Source organism: Anser brachyrhynchus (assembly GCF_964034855.1).
Source record: "Anser brachyrhynchus genome assembly, chromosome: 11".
In the NCBI taxonomy this organism is placed as follows: domain Eukaryota; kingdom Metazoa; phylum Chordata; class Aves; order Anseriformes; family Anatidae; genus Anser; species Anser brachyrhynchus.
This window is the reverse complement of record NC_137706.1, coordinates 9109224-9121640: the sequence shown is the minus strand read 5'-3', so window position 1 is coordinate 9121640 and position 12417 is coordinate 9109224. Positions and strand designations below refer to the sequence as shown.

At 42.2% G+C, this 12417-nt stretch overlaps 1 protein-coding gene across 1 annotated transcript in view; it reads right to left on the bottom strand.

Moving 5' to 3' along the window:
- LOC308176131 (uncharacterized protein) overlaps positions 1-12417 on the bottom strand; it is a 132299-nt gene that overhangs the window by 111914 nt on the left and 7968 nt on the right. Inside the window, exon 2 of the mRNA XM_080551438.1 lies at positions 3599-4006. The gene's annotated coding sequence lies outside the window, so the exon portion shown is untranslated. The remainder of the gene's footprint in view (positions 1-3598; positions 4007-12417) is intronic.

Below are 12417 nucleotides of genomic sequence, written 5' to 3'. Positions count from 1 at the left end.
TAACGTTCTCCAAAAGCATCACATGAAAAATAGCCCTGCTCAGCTCTCCAGAGGCTTTGGAGACAGCATCAAAGCTCTGTGCTTATAAACAATTCCAGCTAGGCCCAAATGCCATTCCAGCATCAGGGATCCCAGGGTTTCTACGCCTGTCACAAGGAGCAGGAGGGAGAGGAAGCAGGGGAGAGGCAGCCCATGTTGCTAAGGGGAGTGGGAAGCGAGGGGCAGGCAGCTGGGTAAGAGCTGAGCTCCACAAAAACCCAGTGGGCTGAGATAAGGTTTATCCACACGGCTCAGAGGCTACACAGAGTCTGGTTTTGCCTCCTCCTTTATTACAAAGGGCTTTCGAGCTCTCCGAGCATGGAAGTCATTTACTGCAGTGATCCTTCAGCCTAATCCTCCTGTTCTTTCCTTCCTTCTCTCCCTCTGCACATCCACTGGCTAACGCTCCTGCACCCGTCTTGGAGCTCAATTTAGAGTCCAGGTGGAGATGGGGAACTCGGCTCAGGGGACAGTACTCAAGCTCCAGGCCTTGTAATTTGTTGACTCTTAAGGATTTGAAGTCAAAATAGCAGCTGGGCAACAAATACTACAAGAATCCCCATCAGCTCCCTCTGGGGTCTCACACAATCCCTGGCACGCTCCTGCCTTTTGCAAAAAAGCCAAGAAATGTTAACTATTCCTAGCTTTCATGTTTTCCCACATCTCCAGACGCAGTTCCCTTGGCAATGGCTGCAGACCCTCTTTGGATACCTTCTAAGAAGCAAATGCTGCAGAATGTGTCCAACAACCAGGACTTTCCCTCAACCATCGCTTGATTACTGTGACTTGAACCCGTTCTTAATTTTTCTCAGCTTTGCCCCTTTTAGATCCTGGCTGTGTTCTACTCCTACCCCAGGCTACAGGCAAGGCCTCCAGTCAGCTAATCCACATCAAAGGCTGTTTGAGGACTAATTACAGTTTGAGAAGCATCTCAAGCCACACATCACCTCCCCTCCAGCTCTACCACTTTAATCTGGGCTTGGGTGCTCTGCAGTACAGCCCAGCAGCCAAGGAAAATCATTTTTGTCTTTACGTGGAATGGTGCCAGCTGCAGCCAGACAGGTTTGTGTTTGGCTCTTACGTGATAATAGGGACGTTGCACTCTTGCAGGGCAATAATTTCAGCCCCAACAAGGAAACTGGGTAATTACAGAGAAAAGCAGCAGGTGCTTCAATCATGCCTACTCTGTGTCAGCTCTTTAAAATGTCATTGAAAAGAAATGGTGGGATAATGAAGGCCTTAACTCCTTTTCAAGGCACCTGACTACCAGGCAGGACAGCCAAAGAGGAAGGAACAAGGCTGGAAGCACTACGTCATCCTTCCTGGTTCCTGGGGACTGACCCTAGAGGCTGTGAGGTCTGGGACAGGACGACGTGATCACAGGATGGCATAAAATAGGAATATAGTCATCTCAATTCTTTTGTTGTAGATGCCTCCAATTTAAGAACAAACCTCAACTTTACCTTGGTTGATCTTGTTCATTTTATATTTTATTTGTGGCTCTTTTTCACCATTTTCCCTTTTCTATTGCATCAGAAAAGCATTAACTCACAACCTTGCTCCATTCCACTGACATAACTGCCTAAATATCCTTCCTGATGTTTTGACATATATCTCTTGGACAGACACTCAGAAATTTAAACCACAGAACCTGGAGGATATTTTAAAAAATTAGAAAATATGTGGACAACTCTTCTGTTATTTTAACAATATGAAGACTCAACACTTCTGTAACTCTGCCAGCAAATGCAGGAAAATATGTGCTTACACTGCACAAACATAACACAGAGCACGCTGATTTTTAGAGATAAAATACACTTTTGCTGCGGGCTCTGAGCATAAATGCTATAACCCCCACCTTCACAAACATTTACAACACAGGTTATTTTCAGTGCAAAGCACCTGTTATTTCTGCAGACAACAAAAGCGTGTGTGCTTTCGGAATATACATACACTGAGCATGCAAATAAAACATCCGTTCATTCTGTGCAACAAAGATCTTGGTCTATCCAATCAAGAACTGCGCCAGTTTACAACTCAGAATAAATTTGACATTAGCAGATGTACGATTGCTATGAAAGGAAATAATACATCTGATGCGCTCCAAAAACACCCTCAATTGTTCAGTCCAGAAAACAGAACAGTCAAACGACGTGACATTTATGCGTTGTACGCACACAACGTGTACGCTGGAGAAAGCACAGCGCCGTAGATACAGTACTTACAAAAGAATTCTCCATACATTAACTGCATACTCAATGCACACGGGCAGACCCTTAAGCATATGTTCACCTGCAGACATACACGTAAGAACAAAAGCCCATTGCACATGAGCTCAAAGTGCACACTTCAGAAAACCAAACCATGCTGCACAAATCCACAGCTCGTGCACAAAATGTTTATATGTGCTCTGCAGATAATTCATGTGTCTTAAGTGTAGGTTTCATTTAATAACCCTTATGCACTGGTTTGCATTTTCCCTGTAGGGCACACCACAGTACATAGAACAGTGGGTTTGAGGTCCCAGCGGGCCCCACATAGGTTCAACACCTACAGTTCATAAACCACTAATAACATTTAATTCTCTCCCAGAGTGAGCACAAGCATTGCTGGGTTTAATTCCCCAGAGCCAGCTACAGACCTACAACTACCTAGGCTGCTGTGTCAGGACTATCACACCACTGCACCGCCAAGAGATCATTTGAAGGTTCATCATTTCTCCCCCCAGTGGGGGGACCTGGGCTCAGAGCTTACAGCAGGGCTAAGTTACTAAGATGCCCACGTGAAGGCTGCAGTCACTGCCCTCCAGCCTTGCTGCTGTGACTACAGCAAAGGACACTGGTCACAAGTTCACTGTAGCTCCAGTCGCAGTGTAAGCAATGAAGCAATTGGAGGGAATGAAGGGGGATAAGATCTTGGATAACACTCAGCTGATGCAACAGGAACAAACGCACCTAATCAGACGTGGGCAATGCCACCAGCCAGGTGGGCACGGCTCTATTATCAGTCCGAAGGATGAGGCAGAACACATGGCATCCCTGGGCCCCAAAAGGTGAAGAGACAGTCTTCCACTTCAGAAAGATTTGCAAATAATTTTGCCAGGAAGCACCTTATTCATGTGTCATCTCTGTTCCACAGGTTCCATCCAATACAGGCTGCATGTGAAATCCCAGTGATGCACTAGGGGCCAGATTCCTGGCCTGGACTCAGCTTCAGTTGCTTCAATTTCCTGACCTATTTCAGCTACAGAGACTCAGAGAAATCCTGTGGCAGGTGATTCATTTACCTGTCGCATGCCATTTAAAGAGCCTGGCCTAAACTCATCATAAAGGCTTAGAAACATGCAAGCATATCCAGAGCATGTTTACTCCTGCCTCCAGAAACATCTACTGCTTTGCTGAGATGACTAGACTTGCTTACATACACAAAATGCCACCCACCTCTCTCCCTTGGTCCTTTGTCAGGGAAATGACATGCCTTAGCTCTGCTCTCCCAAAGATCACAGTCTCTTTAAGACCAGCTCTGTAAGCTATATAAATGCCATAAATTTGCAGTGTACCTCATATGGAGAAGGATCTCTTCCTGCTGTCACAACCTCGCCTAACAGTAAAGCAACAGGAGAGACGACACTCAGGTTCTACTTCATCCTCTTGCAAGCATCTCTGACCAAGCCAAGGTTATGGAAATCCAGAAAAATGGGGGATATTTTCTTTTCCCAGGTGCCCCAGCTAGGAAAAAGAAAAAAAAAAAAGAAAAAAAAAAGAAAAAAAAAGAAAAAAATCAGGGGAGACTAATGTATACAAATAAGAGATTCTTTGCTTTCCTCCTTGTAATTTCCCCACCCCAGACAGCTGTAATGTGGAAAGTATTGAAATTTAAATCACACCTCTGCCTAACTTCAGCTGACAGACTGCCGATGCAATAATCTCAGCCTGGCTATCTTCTCTCGGGGAGAACGACAAACCAGCTAAAGGAAAGTGATAAATTTTCAATTTTATTTTAAAATATACCAGATGGGAGATTTTATTGGAGTCATAAATATGTCAAAAGCAATGTTAGTGTATGATTGGAGATTGCCCCCACCAAGGGAGTAGCTCTCCCTGTTTAGAAATACCATCAGATTCTTAATAAGAGGCTCCAGTTAGACTGCAGCAAAATAGTCTGTATATTAAACCAATTGAATTTCTATTTGCCAGAGCTCTCTTTCTCTTCTCCTTGCTCCCTCCCCAGGTCCAAAATGCAGGAGAAATGAGGGTACTGAGGTCAGATCTAAATGCCACCAGTTTGGGTTTTTTTTTTTCTTGTTGGAAGATGGCTCAAAAGCATTTGATTTCCTACCAGTATTTGAAAACAGAATTTTACTTCAGTCAACAAAGCTTCAGTGAGGGTTCGATTTCCTAGAATCCCAACCAGAAGATGCCAACTAAGTTCAGCCTCAGATTTAAACTAAATCAAATTCAAGCCCTTAATCCAAGTCATGGGTCATCCTCAAACTCTGGAAATAGCACTTGGCCTCAGTCCCAAAATTTCATGCTTGCTAAAAGCAGACCCAAATCCCACCAGCCATTTCCAGAAATAATATTTGCCTTTTGTAGCCTTTGCACCTCTCCTCCTCCTAACACTGGTGCCACCACAGATCACAGTAGTCTGACAGGAAGAAGCCTAATATTTATGAATTTGTATCATTTCAAAGGTTTTATAGACTTGCTCTACCAGCTATGTTTTTGAGCATGTTTATAGCCTCCCAGTTTACTCTGGAAATCCTCATTCTAACACCAATAAATTTATATCAAATCATTGATTCCCCTCAGCACAGAATTTGACTCATTGAACCTTTAACACTGAAAAATGCCAATAACCTGTAACTTTATAGTTTTTCATATAAACACTTTGCATATTTAGTCATATAGCTACAAAACTGTACAAAAGAATTACAGAATTAATAAGAGGTCTAATACATAACATATTACAAGATGATATTTTGCAGTTGCAATCTAACACAGTCTTAGCACAGCAGAGGGAAACACAACTAAGAGGCAGAAGCAAAAGGTAACTGTGCATATGTTAGTGGTTTATGGACTTTTTAGACATTACTTGTCCGTCAGTCAGAGGAGTACTAGATGCTGTTCCAGCAGTCTCTCTAACAGATGAATCATTTTCTATAACAGGCTTTTTAATTTTTATTTTTTTTTACTTGAACATAAAATACCATCAGATATATTTATCAGAAAACATCATCCTCCTACCCATACCCTCCAGTCCTGGACATAGCATTCATTGGTCATGAAGCAGCAGATGCATCAAGACAAATCGAAGCTTTTAACAGCTTTTTAATCTGAAGGTGCAGATTAAAATGGAAGAATCATACCGATCAGTTTTGGGCTTAAAATATTTTGACTTTATGTACTACACAGTGAGGCTGGCATTCCTCTGGCTTCCGCAGTGTTTTCAGTGGGGACTCATATGATTCATCATTGACTGTCTCAAGGTCAAGGGAATCTGGCGAAGTACAAAAAGCTGGGAAAGAATTCACCTTGCAATAAAATGCATTTGATAAAAAAGAAACCGATGCTGCAGATATGAAAGGATGGCCTGGCTCTAATCTTCCACCCTCAGGAGGACTCACCGAAAAAGCAGAAGCAGCCAGTTCCAAGCGCACTTCAAAGCACTGCTTCCTAAATGCTGTCCAACAAGCCTCAGAACTGGTAACACTCAAAGAATAAGGACAAAGGTGGACTCAGGATCACTGCTGTCTTCATGGGTTAAAGGATCTGCTAGGCCATTTCCACTATGGAACCCACAGAACTATTTTGAGCACCTTATTTTATGTTATTTTTTTGCTTTTGTTCTTTTTTGTGGAAACAGTGAGTTTGTGGGAAATGTGGGAAATGTCTTGCCTTTACCAGAAACCCTTTTACTATATGTATTTTTACTCCATGCAATACTTAAAACCACATATCAAGAAGGGCTACAATACTGACAATGCCTGACACTTGTCTTACATCCAATGTCTGAGAACTGTGCAGACTGTCCAGTAGCTAGCTGGAAGAAGACCATGGACGATAACCAACCTACTGCTCTTTCCCTATACTGTGAACCTCAAGCTATAAGGCCTCATTTGAACCAGGAGACTACAAAAATCCAGGTGTGAGTATCACTGCTAAACTAAAACGGGAAGGTGACAACAGAGAACCTCTAGAAGGGATCAGACAGAATTTATGGTAGATTTGCTGGGAGGAGAGTAAATCAAGTGGCTGAGAGATGGCAGCAGGAGACTGATCAGAAACTGGCACCAACGAGGCTGGTGCTACTTTGAGATCTGATGCTGCCTTCTGCTGGCACAAAAACACCTCCTTAGCTGAAGGGATGGCTTGTCTAATTAAATAAATAAAATAAAAGTAGAACAACAACAACAACAAAAAATAAGATTATGGCTGGCTCAGACCTGGTAGATAAATTACAACTGCCATCCAACGAAGCTCCGGAGAGCCAAGAGATGCCCCAGTAAGTAAGGTTGCCACATCCAACCTTAACACGCCCCCCCCCCCAGGATGGTGACTCCATCACCTCCCTGGGCAACCTGTTCCCTGTCTTGAGATTAATGGATATATTAAGACCAGAAGGAGACAAGCCAGACTATAGAGCAACTGCTCCCAGTTTCTGGTGCTACAGAGCCCACTACCATCCCACAGACAAAGGGAAGCTGACAGAGCTACAAGTTGTCAGAGTAAGGCAACAGAGCCCCAGGATTAAAAAACAAACAAACAAACAAATAAAAAACAGCAGCAGTCAGGTGCTCTATGCTGGTAGCACCATGGTGGTTTTCCTTCTGGGCATATGGAGTCAGCTAATCCCTTACTAGCAGGGCTTTTCAACCTCAGTGACGTTACATGAAGTAATTCATATAATGGGCTGTTGTACATCAGTACAATAAAGCTGTAATCTTTCCAGGACAGAGATTGCAGCTTAGTAAATGTCTGTGCAATACCTAGCACAATGGTGCTCCAGTTCTAATAGCAGCCTTTAAACATTACTGCACTACAACAGTAACAATGGGTGGTGATAACTTAGATAATGAAAATAATGTATGCATCAGGAATATCTGTGGCATAATTACACAGCTTATTCAAAGCACCTAATCAAATTGTTCAGCAACTCAACATCAACACAGACATAAGGACAGATACTCCTAGACTAAGGAGAAAATTATGATTAGCATAGGTATAATTGCCTTGGAAATTCCCAACGTTTTCAGTCAGGCCAAAGACCAGGTAGTAACATGTTCAGGCATGAACATATTTTTCCTTACATAAGATAAGCCCCTAACACTTGATTAAGAACAGAGTAAAAACACGGGAATTGTGAGTACTGCATCCTTTGATCCCAGGAGAAATTGACCTCAGGCAGCTTGGTAAGATTCAGACTTACTCGGAGATGTCTTTAGGGCATTCTCCAGTTAATAGGCTACACTACTTAATTATTTGAACAAATCTTACTATTTAAAAAATCACTTAACAAAGAAGTGAACTCATTTACATATTGACTACTTAAACTACCTGGCAAACATTTAACACCCAGGCAATTAAGAGTGCTACTTCTCCAAGGTCCTGGGTACCTTAGTCTCAATCCCTCCAGCACTTTGTAAGCCTGCCGTCCCATTGCAGCATTGCTGCACAAACTAACTGCAACGGCTGCAGAAGGCTATGCTCCTGTTTGGTAGGTGTAAGGCATCAGCCCCAGAGAAGACCATGCTATAATATCAGGAACACATAATGCTGCCATCCACGTTAAACAGCAGCAGCCCATTCGGGACAGGATGACCTCCTTTGCAGCACAGCACTGAACACCCCTGGTGCTGTCAGATGTTATGCACGCTCGTTTACACTCTTGCTATGTGTATGTGTCTTTGGGAAAGTCCAAGGTTCAATTCAGGTGCAGAACTGGAGGCCTGGAAACAGACATCCGTCCCGTTTCAGGAATCAGCAGCACCAGCAAAACCCACAGTGACAGAGAAACAGCAAAAAGTGGTCTGCAGCCAGCTCTGTTCCTATAATTCTGCTGGGACCTCTCCCTTTTTATTTCTTAGGTCCTCACTTCCTTTCCTAGGACCAACCCAGGACCTGGACACATGAGCAGACACAGGCTCCCCTCTGATGTAGCAACTACCTTATAAATTATACAGCAAATTAAAAATACTTTATCACAGTGATAACACCATCATCTGCAGTGTTTATGGGTTAATAAATTGTGTCCCTGAATGAACGTGCTGACTTATTAACTAAGCTGCAAGTGAGAGCCATTCATCTCTTCTGCAATACCATGAAATCCAGTGTCCCTCCTCTGCCAGAGAATTCATTTTCATTTTCCTGCTTCAGAGAGGGGAGCTGAAGAGGAGGAGGAGAGAAGGAAGGAATTATTTCCTCTTGCTCGCTTCCTGCATTAGTGAAGCCCGGGAGGTTATTTAAATGGTAACTTCAAAGGAGGTATATGATCTCTCTGTTTACTGCTGTAGGAGTCTCATTTTACACTCAGATTTAAAAGCTTCTCTGACAGACAGGCAAACAGCATCACTTACAGGTTTTGGGGCTTCACAGATACAGCCAGCCTAGGTGCAAGGGACCAGAGAGAAACAGGGAAAGGGTATTCTTGGTTTTTGTTTGTTTTAAACAACCAGGGGATGTTGTAAAGGAAGGATTTTCAGAGGTATAACTCATCGTGCTGTGTAGGGAGCGACAGGGTACAATTCCCTTGAACAGAGAGCCCAAATGCTCCAAACTGGGACTAACAGGCTCTTTAGTATTTAGGACAGTAAGGGTAAGGAATTATGGAGGGCTGTTCTAGGGCAGTTATAGGGGGAAAAACAAAACAAAACAAAACAAAACAGATTCCGGTATACTCCTGTATTACTGAGACTCCTGTATACTTAACTAGCACATTTTTCAATTAAGTCTTGAGGGTACTAGGTGTTAGCTGCAATTCATCCATTCCACCTCCCTCTCCTGCTGAGGATGGCTGTGGGTCAGGCAATGAGTTAAATCGGTCAGGCTTCTTAAACAGATTTACTCATACAGAAGAAATTTTCTTTACAAAATGCTCCTGGCACCTGCAATGGAAGCTGTATTTGCAATGTCTCTTTGTTCTCCTAAGCAGCGATTTCCCAGTCTGACATTACAAGGCAGATTTGGATGTGAGATGTTTAGAGACAAAGGAATTCGCCCATCCCCACCCCCAGTTAAATGCAGGGCATAAAATGAACAGCCCGTCCATGTCACATCATGACAGTTCAGCTCCTTAATTTCAGCCTAGACCCCTTCCCACTGTCTTCATGGTTGCACCCAACTTTGGTCACTACCATACATGTGAAATTTTGGTAGCTAGATTTAATAAAATAATGTTTGTAGTGGATTGAGGTTCTTTTCATAGAATCAAATGTTGGAAAAGACCTCCAAGATCATCTAGTCCAACTGTACACCTACCACCAATATTGCCCACTAAGCCATGTCCCTAAGTACCACATCTACCCTTTCATTAAACACCTCCAGCGACAGTGACTTCACCACTTCCCTGGGCAACCTGTTCCAATGTCTAACCACTCTGACAAGAAATTTCTCATAATATCCAACCTATTTTGTTTGTTCTCCCCTCCCCAAAACAGAGTTGTACCAGGAAAAGCTCCTCTCCTCCCCCTCTGCTTGAGAAACTAGACACATGGATGAAATTGGAAGATCAAAGAAACGTTCTCCCTAGAGAACCTGAGGGTAGGATTTGTAAATGCAAGTGCTTCTGCAATCGGGCATATGGACTCGCCCTGAAAACTTAAGCTGGTCAAAACCGAGAATTGTGAATTTTCAAGTAAATCTATGCACTTTTCCCCATGGGCAAGACTAAAATGGAATCTTCTGACAGAAAGACATTTTGACAAATTTTCAGACACATTCTCCCTAATACTGCCTACGGCAGGAAGCAGCAAAATTACACGGTGGAAATATCACCTTGTGGGAGAAATAAGCTCCAGGTAGTGCCAGCGCTTACATATGGTTGAATATAACTGCTCCAAGCATATTTCAACTTCTGTCTCTATCAGGCTGGCAAATTATTGCATATATATTCATCTGATACAAAGCAAGTGAGCTCTTTGAAGGATTTTTTTCTCTCTTCTGAAAAAATAAAAGTTGCTTTAATTAGAATCTACTGGCTAAAAGTCTTTTTTTGGAGCCATTGCATCAATTCAGTTCCACTAGCCACCACATTAATCCATATTAGGAAATAACTTAATTCATAACTGGAAACAAAAATGAGAAAAGAATAACAAAATCTTCTGTCTAGAAGCAATCAAGCATCCAAGGGCTTTAGGGAGAGGGAGGCTGTGAAGAATGCGTACCCTTATTTATGTCCTCTATTCTTTTAAGAATCATTTCAGTGTATGCACAGGACCAACTGCAATAGCTATTGTTCTCAGAAGAGGTCATGAAGCATGGTGACAACCATGGTTGAAATAGAGAAGGCAGGTATCTTTGCTAGTTTTACTGATAGCTCTCCATTCTAATAGATGGTCCTCCCTGCAGTTCCAGACCATCCACTCCAGATGTCTGACAAGCATGCATCAGATGCATTTGCTTTCTCCCAAGTTTATCAAGAACTTGCTGTACAGAGAACAGCTGCCCTAATAATCTCAGGCTCTCAAGGTCAAATTGCATTAACAGTTCCACCTGCACGTCCACCACTGTAAGCACATTCAAGGGTGAACATAAGAGCAAAATTCTGCTGGAGTCCTAGATTATTAGAGCTTGCCTGTGACAACGGCTGGACCTTCAAAGTGTTCTGAAAGAAATTAACTAAAGAGTACGGACACGTAAAACAACAAGGTACTACTTTCACAAAAATGTTTCCAGAGTTTATTCAGACAGACGGGAGGGCTGTCCTCTGTGTAAGGCTCTGTTCTGGAAGCTCAGAGATGAAAAACAAAATGTAAATTCAACAAGTGAATATTCATAAGATAAAAACTTCACAAGGCTATTTTATATTTAGAAGCCTTAGCTTGAGAACATGCCTCCCGAAACCAGACATTTAAACTAATGAACCATCCAGACTGACACTAGCTCTGAACCGTCTCATCACAGAAGCTCAGCAAACAATGTCTCTTGGGAGATCTGGAGCTGATGGCAATCTTTCCTTCATGGGCAGCAACCGAACCATCTCTCTATCTACCAGTGACCTAAATTTGATCTGTTTTATCCTCTTCTCTCCTCTTCTTCCAGCTTCATACCAAGTTAATAAAACAAGTTCTCACCTGTGAATTCCCCCTTGTGCAGAAGGCAAAAGGTGGGAAAAGGTCATCTAGACTGTCTGGTTTTCTTTTGTACACAGCTCCATCATCCCAGGATGATGACCAGCTACTAATTGCAACACAAGTTTCCTAGCAGAACCACTCCTTCCTAAACTGGAACAGCACTAAGTAACCATGTCCCCTCAGTTAAATCCTGTTTAGAACAAATGATGTGCTGCTACATCTACAAAAAAAGTGGAAATGCACTTTACACTTAGCCAAGTGAGGAGCAGCAAGACTGAAATTCAGCAGAAATTATGTAGCCCAATGGACAGAAGATACAGATTGTGGAAACTGGTGGATTTACGATCCTGAAAACTTCTCTGTATGGTATTTACTATGCAGCCTCTGGAGAGGATGAGACAAGACAGTGCTCAACAATATGCTAAAAATCACTTTCTAAACTGATAAATCATGTAAGAGACTGTGTGGCCGTAAGTGTTTATATTTTATCATTTCTTGTCAACAGTGCATCCACACCAAAGTCAAGTATTTAGGCATAAGTATACGTCTGGACACTACTTTTATGCCTCAAAATGATTAAAACTTTCACTTGGATTATATTTTTAATTTCTGGCTAAGTGAACAAGCCCAGTCAAAAGATTATTCCTGGCTTCTGCAACTCAGTTGTCTTTAATTTTTATTCACTATACCTTCCTGATACGTTTTGACTACTATAACATACGAACAGAAAAGGACCATTTTCAGAAGACTACACAAGACCTCTGCCACCACTTCCTCACATGGATGCCATTACTAATGAAAATAAGACAACTAAAGTATTGGACAATATTAAGCAGAACAGTTCAAACAGGAAAAAAAAAGATATCACAAACCTATCTTCACACACAATAAAAAGGCTAAAAAGTAAATACTGTTATTAAACCCTAATATCCAAAACAACCACTAGATGTAGATGATTAAACAGAATAATGCCTATAGACGCTTACTTGGAACACAGCAATTTTTCCTAGACAATGCTGGTACGTTGGACAAGAGGCAGCCACTTTAAATGGCAGCTCTATGTAAATGAAATAAGCAAACATTATCCA